The sequence below is a fragment of the Lycium barbarum genome, chromosome 3 (assembly GCF_019175385.1).
Source record: "Lycium barbarum isolate Lr01 chromosome 3, ASM1917538v2, whole genome shotgun sequence".
NCBI classification, from domain to species: Eukaryota; Viridiplantae; Streptophyta; class Magnoliopsida; order Solanales; family Solanaceae; genus Lycium; species Lycium barbarum.
The window spans coordinates 81,561,589-81,567,963 of NC_083339.1; the positions used below are offsets into that span (position 1 = coordinate 81,561,589).

Below are 6,375 nucleotides of genomic sequence, written 5' to 3' on the forward strand. Positions count from 1 at the left end.
ATAGTAGCTGATCCCCTCAGTCGTAAATCTATGGGTAGGTTGTCACACGTGCCGCCAGAGAAAAGAGAAATGGTCCGTGAGGTTCATCGATTAGCTAGCCTCGGAGTTCGATTGATAGATTCAGGTGATGCAGGAGTTACTGTTCAAGACACAGTGGTATCATCCTTGGTAGTAGAGATAAAGGAGTGTCAGTATGAGGATCATGTTTTATTTCATTACCGAGATACAACACCTCAGAAAGAAAAGACACCCTTTGTAATTGAAGTTGATAGAGTACTCAAGTATCGAGATAGATTATGTGTCCCTAATGTTGCAGGGCTCCGTCAGCAGGTTATGGGAGAGGCACATTACTCCCGCTATTCTATTCATCCAGGCTCAACGAAGATGTACCATGATCTCAAGGAAGTTTATTGGTGGGATGGTATAAAAAGGGATATAGCAGAATTTGTCGCTCAGTGTCCAAATTGTCAGCAGGTCAAAATAGAACACAAGAAGCTTGGAGGTCCATTACAGGCTATGGAGATTCCGACATGGAAGTGGGAGGTAATTAATATGGACTTTATTACAGGGTTGCCCCGTACTCAGTGAAAGTGTGATTCGATATGGGTCATAGTTGATAGGCTTACAAAGTCAGCTCACTTCCTGCCTGTCAGAACTACTTATGTAGCTGAGGATTATGCAAAGTTTTATCTTAAGGAAGTTGTACGCCTTTCGTGGTGTTCCTTCAGCCATTATTTCAAATAGGGGAGCACAGTTCACAGCAAAATTTTGGAAGTCTTTTCAGCAAGGATTGGGGACTCAGGTGAGTCTTAGTACTGCGTTTCACCCCCAGACAGATGGACAAGCAGAGCTTACTATACAGACCCTTGAGGATATGCTTAGAGCTTGTGTACTTGACTTTCAAGGTAGTTGGGATGATCATTTGCCTCTTATCGAGTTTGCGTATAACAACAGTTACCATTCCAGTATTCAGATGACTCCTTATGAGGCCTTATATCGGAGGAGGTGTAGATTGCCCACAAGGTGGTTTGATGTCGGGGAGAACCAGTTAGTAGGCCAGACTTAATTCAGCAAGCAGTTGATAAGGTGAAAATGATTAGAGAGAGGTTGCTAACAGCTAAGAGTCGACAGAAATCCTATGCGGATAATCGACGACGTAAGCTAGAGTTCGAGATAGGCGACTGGGTGTTCCTAAAAGTTTCACCTATGAAGGGAGTGATGAGGTTTGGAAAAAAGGGTAAGTTGAGCCCCCAATATATCGGGCCATATAAGATCATTCGTACAGTGGGCACAGTTGCATATGAGCTAGGATTTCCTTCCGAGTTAGAGTCGGTATATCCAGTATTTCATGTATCAATGCTTCGTAAGTGTATCGAAGATCCTTCGAGAGTGGTACCAGTGAATGACATTCAGGTGACCGAGCAGTTATCATACGAAGAAGTTCCAGTGGCTATATTGGACAGACAGGTCCGTCGGTTGCAGACCAAGGATGTAGCTTCAGTTAAAGTCTTGTGGAGGAATAAGAATGTTGAGGAAGTGACTGGGGAAGCGAAGGAGGCAATGAAGACTGAGTACCCGCATTTGTTCCCAGCAGTACAGGAGGTTCGGTCTGAGGCATCATCACTCCCAGGTATTATATCATTTCAGTTATCGTAATTGGTCGTGTGAGGCCATAGTATTGTGTGTTATAGTATGTGGCCCTGTGTGGCATTAATTTGGGTTGCTGCTTGCAAGATGGATTGGTATAAGTACAGGGGAAACTCCACCGAAATTTCTATAACCCAGGAATGTTCGAACATTCGAGGACGAATGTTCCTAAGGGGGAGAGAATATTACACCCCTCGTGTTCGTAGTAGTAGCACATATGGTTTCCAAGTCGGGTATGCCCTTGGAATAGATACCTGAGCCTGAGTTGGAGGTAGAAAATGTCTTACCTCGTGTACGAGGGTACCAGCAGATATTCCTGGCAATTTATAGAGTTAGAAGTTGAACGATCGAATCGACGCGACCTGAATTGAATCAGAAAAATCTGCAGGACATCAGTCATCGTCGATGGGTCGTCGACATGTTCGATGGACCATCGCGTGCGGTGTCGACAGGGTCCCGCAGCCTTGCATTTGCAGGAGCAAGTCGTCGGAGCAAGTCGACGGGCCGTCGACCCGCTCGTCGAACCGGACCGCTGATGTGGCGTGATTTTCACACCACAATCGATACTTTTCATCTATAAGTTTTACTTGTTGTTAAGCAAGTCGTTGTGATTTTACGTGTTTTTTGGTGTTTTTCAGGAAAAGGATCAGATTTGGCATGACAGCAGTTAAAGATGCAAAATCAGGGCGTAAACTTGGTTTACGGTCCGTATTCCACAATACGGGCCGTATTCCAGGGTCGTATTAAAGGATTCCAGAAGCAAAAAGTCAAGCTGAGGAAGATGGAAAAATACGAGCTGTGTTTACGGACCGTGTTTCAGTTTACGGCCCGTCTTCCAGCACGTGTTTAACCATTCAAGCACTGGCAGAAGAAAGGCTGAGTTGGCGAAGGTGAAAGACGATCATGCTGTTTACGGACCGTAAACCACTTTACGGTCCGTATTTCAGACAACAACTGAAAAGTTAACTTGGGCGTGAATCGTTTTACGGTCCGTAAAGTGATTTACGGACCGTATTTCATCATGACGGGACTGAAGTGCAAAATCTGTAACTTGTGTATTTTCCAAACCTTATAAATAGTCTTTGTAGGGTTTTTATTAGGGCATTCAGTATATTTTTACCTTTGTCTTTGAACATAAACTTCTTTTTGAAGTTTTGAAGATTCAAACATCAATTCAAGTATTCTCAATTCCTTTTACATTCCAAAGTAAGCACTTATGAATTCTTCAATTTATTTTTGCTTGTTCTTTGTCATGAATAACTAAAATCCCTTACTAGGGTTGTGAACCCAATGATGGGTATTTTGTGATTGGGTTTGTGATTGTTATACAAATAATGGATTATTAGGGTTTAATTATTCTTCATTCTTCATTCATAATTAATGGTTGCAAACATTGATTAAAGCCATAAACCCTAAATTTATTTGGAAAAATAATTAGGGTTGGTAAGAATAATTAACAAAAACTCAAAGCTTTAAACTTTGTTTAATAAATTCACTTAGGAATAAGAGGAATTTACTTGGCATGATTAATCGTTCTTCATAATCACTTTCTTATATTTGGGAAAATCATAGAAAGATATAATCTTTATTTATTGGGAAATAGTAGAGATTCGCATAGAGATTAAGTGCATTCATATAATGATCCATTATAAGTATATCAAGATCAATACCCATGATCATATGCTCCATCTGACGGGGACACAACCTTAGTTTCTTTTACCATAAATATTTACCAAAGCAATAATTTAGCAACTAGTTATAGAAAAACCAGCCTTTACACAACTTATCGGATTAAGACATTAGACCTAAAACTTAGCATCTACAAGTTTAGTAAACTTTTCACACCCTATTCCCTGTGGGATTCGACCCCAACCTTGTTGGGTTACTATATTTGACAACGTCCGCGTTATACCATTAATAGGTGTAATTTGAGCGTATCAAATTTTGGCGCCGCTGCCGGGGAATACGGTTTTGAAATTACTAAATAGTGTTTGCTTTGATTGAAGTCTTTTGCTTAATTCATCACACCTTGTCTGCTACTTTCGTAAATAAGGTGATCATGAATCGACATCAGCAAAATCAACGAGCTGACAACCAAGGAAATGTGGTGAACAATCAGGCGAATGAACCAGTTGATGAAAATATTTTCGCTGAATTTGTTCCGGAGGAAGACTATGCATCTCCTATTATTCAGCCTCGATTTGGAGCCACTACTGTGAAAATTGACTCCACTCTATACCAGTTGTTGAAGCTTGAGGGATACTTTCGGAACTCTACCGAGAATGACCCCCACCGTCATTTGAAGAATTTTGTGGATGTGTGTGCTAATCACATCCAGAACAATGTTTCACAAGATGCTATTCGGTTGAGGTTATTCAAATATTCCCTAGCTGGAGAAGCAAGAACATGGTTTGAGAAGCTGCCCCAGAATTCTATTACTTCATGGGCAGAAATGACAACTGTTTTTCTCACAAAGTGGTATCCCCCTAGCAAAAGAGCTGAAATTCGTGATAAGATATATGAATTTAAGCAGCGACCGGGGGAACAACTATATGAAGCATGGGAGAGATTCAAGGAGTATTTGCAGGACAGCCCGAATCATGGTTTTCTGGATCATATATTGATGGAGAAGTTCTATCGAGGAATAGACCCAGTGTCACAGTCAGTGGCTAATAATGCAGCTGATGGTTGTTTTATGAACAAGACCTTTCAACAAGTGACCACCATACTTAACAGGCTGACAACTCATAATCAGGCTTGGCACTCAAACAATGCTGATGTGGTACCATATGGTAGTGCTATGATCCAAAATATGGTGAGGGAGAATCAAGACACCTAGCAAACATTGGCAGCACTTGCTACAAATATTGCCTTGCTGACAAAGAAATTTGATGAAACTCAAATCAAAAAGGTAAATGTTTGTGAAGATAATACAGTCTTGCCGCAAGGGATGTACCATGCTCAAGATGGTCCGTTCCTTGAGGGGCCATCTAGGCAGGTTGAAGATGCCAACTATGTCAACAACCCTCAAGGGGGTCATCAGAGACAGAATTACCAAGGTGGCTATCAGAGTCAAAATCAATGGAGACCGCAGCAAGCCCAAGGCCAAGGTGCTTACAATAATTCTGGTAACTACAACAACAATTTTGGTGGTGGAAATCACAGGAGCTATAACAACAGCAACAATTTTGGGAACAAGAGTACAAATCCTTATAGACCACCTAAAAGTGAGTCATCAGAGCAAGGTAGTTCGAAGGTTGAAGCAATGCTTGAGCAGATTCTGGCAAACCAATCTAAGTCTGACAGAACTTTATCTGGGCTGACAGAAACAGTGGGGTCCCATACAGCAGCCATTCAGAAGCTTGAGTCGCAGATGAGGGACATTTCTAGAGAGCAGCACCCTCCTAAAATGGGAGGACTTCCGAGTGACACTGTTCCAAATCCCAGAAATGGAGGAGGCGGTATAGACCGTGCGTTTTCCATCACTACTAGGAGTGGTAAAACAATACAAGGGGCTGCGGAGAGAATGATTGATCTTGAGCCGATAAATGAAGAAAATGAGGTGCAGTCTGAAGCACCCATTACTGCTGATGAGATTCCTGCTGACAAGAAGGTTCCTGAAATTCCAGAGATAGTGACGGAAGCTGATAACACAAGTAAGCAGGCTGTAAAAGGGGCCCTCCGCCCTTTGACACAACTTTTCAAATCTAAACCCCCGTTTCCTCAGAGGATGGTAAAAAAGAAGGAAGATGCTAAATTTGAAAAATATTACGATCAGCTGAAGCAATTATCTCTAAATTTTCCCTTCTTGGAAGCCGTCAAGGAGATGCCCGGTTTTGCAAAATATTTGAAGGATTTGCTGACCAAGAAGAAGACGGTTCAACATGATACCGTGAGTTTGACTCACACTGTGAGTTCCATCATCTCAACCACACTTGTTCAGAAAAAGGGAGATCCTGGAGCGTTCACCATTCCTTGTTCTATTGGGCACCATGATTTTGCTCGCGCCTTGTGTGATAATGGGGCAAGTATAAATTTGATGCCCCTTGCTATATATAAACAATCAGGTTTGGGGATGCCAAGGCCGACTACAATGAGATTGCAGATGGCTGATAGGTCTATCAAAAGACCAATTGGGGTGGTAGATGATGAAATTGTGCGGGTTGGTGATTTTATGTTGCCCGCTGATTTTGTGATCCTTGATTGTGCTGTTGATCGGGACATTCCTATCATTCTGGGGAGACCTTTCCTTGCAACAGGGAGGGCTCTTATGGATTCGGAGAAAAATGAAATCAAGTTCCGAATCAACAATGAAGAAGTGATTTTTCAAGCTAGCAAAGGGATGAAGTTACCAAGTGCCTATGAGAGCATTTCGGTAATTGATTCAATTGATGTTGTTACTAATGCAGTAGAGTTCAAAATGGAAGAAGAGAACTTGGGTGAGGCATTGGCTGGGATTCTGATGAATTTCGATGCTGAAGATATGAAAGACTATGAGGAAACAGTTAATTCACTTGTTGGGTTGGGCTCATACACATACCAACCAAAGAAGCTGAGTCTTGATCTAGAAAATAGAACAACTCCTCCAGCAAAGCCTTCAATCATTGAGCCGCCTAAATTGGAGCTTAAGCAGCTCCCATCACACTTGAGATATGAATTCCTTGGTCCCGACAACACATTACCAGTGATTGTGTCAGTTTCATTGACTGAGGAGCAGATTGTGCAACT

General features: G+C 41.9%; 1 non-coding gene across 1 annotated transcript; it reads right to left on the bottom strand.

The window, feature by feature from the left end:
- Positions 1–4,148: 4,148 nt before the first annotated feature.
- On the bottom strand, positions 4,149–4,254 carry LOC132634606 (small nucleolar RNA R71). Its single transcript, XR_009580303.1, has one exon. It is a non-coding gene; the product is annotated as a small nucleolar RNA R71 (small nucleolar RNA).
- Between the last annotated feature and the right edge of the window lie 2,121 nt (positions 4,255–6,375).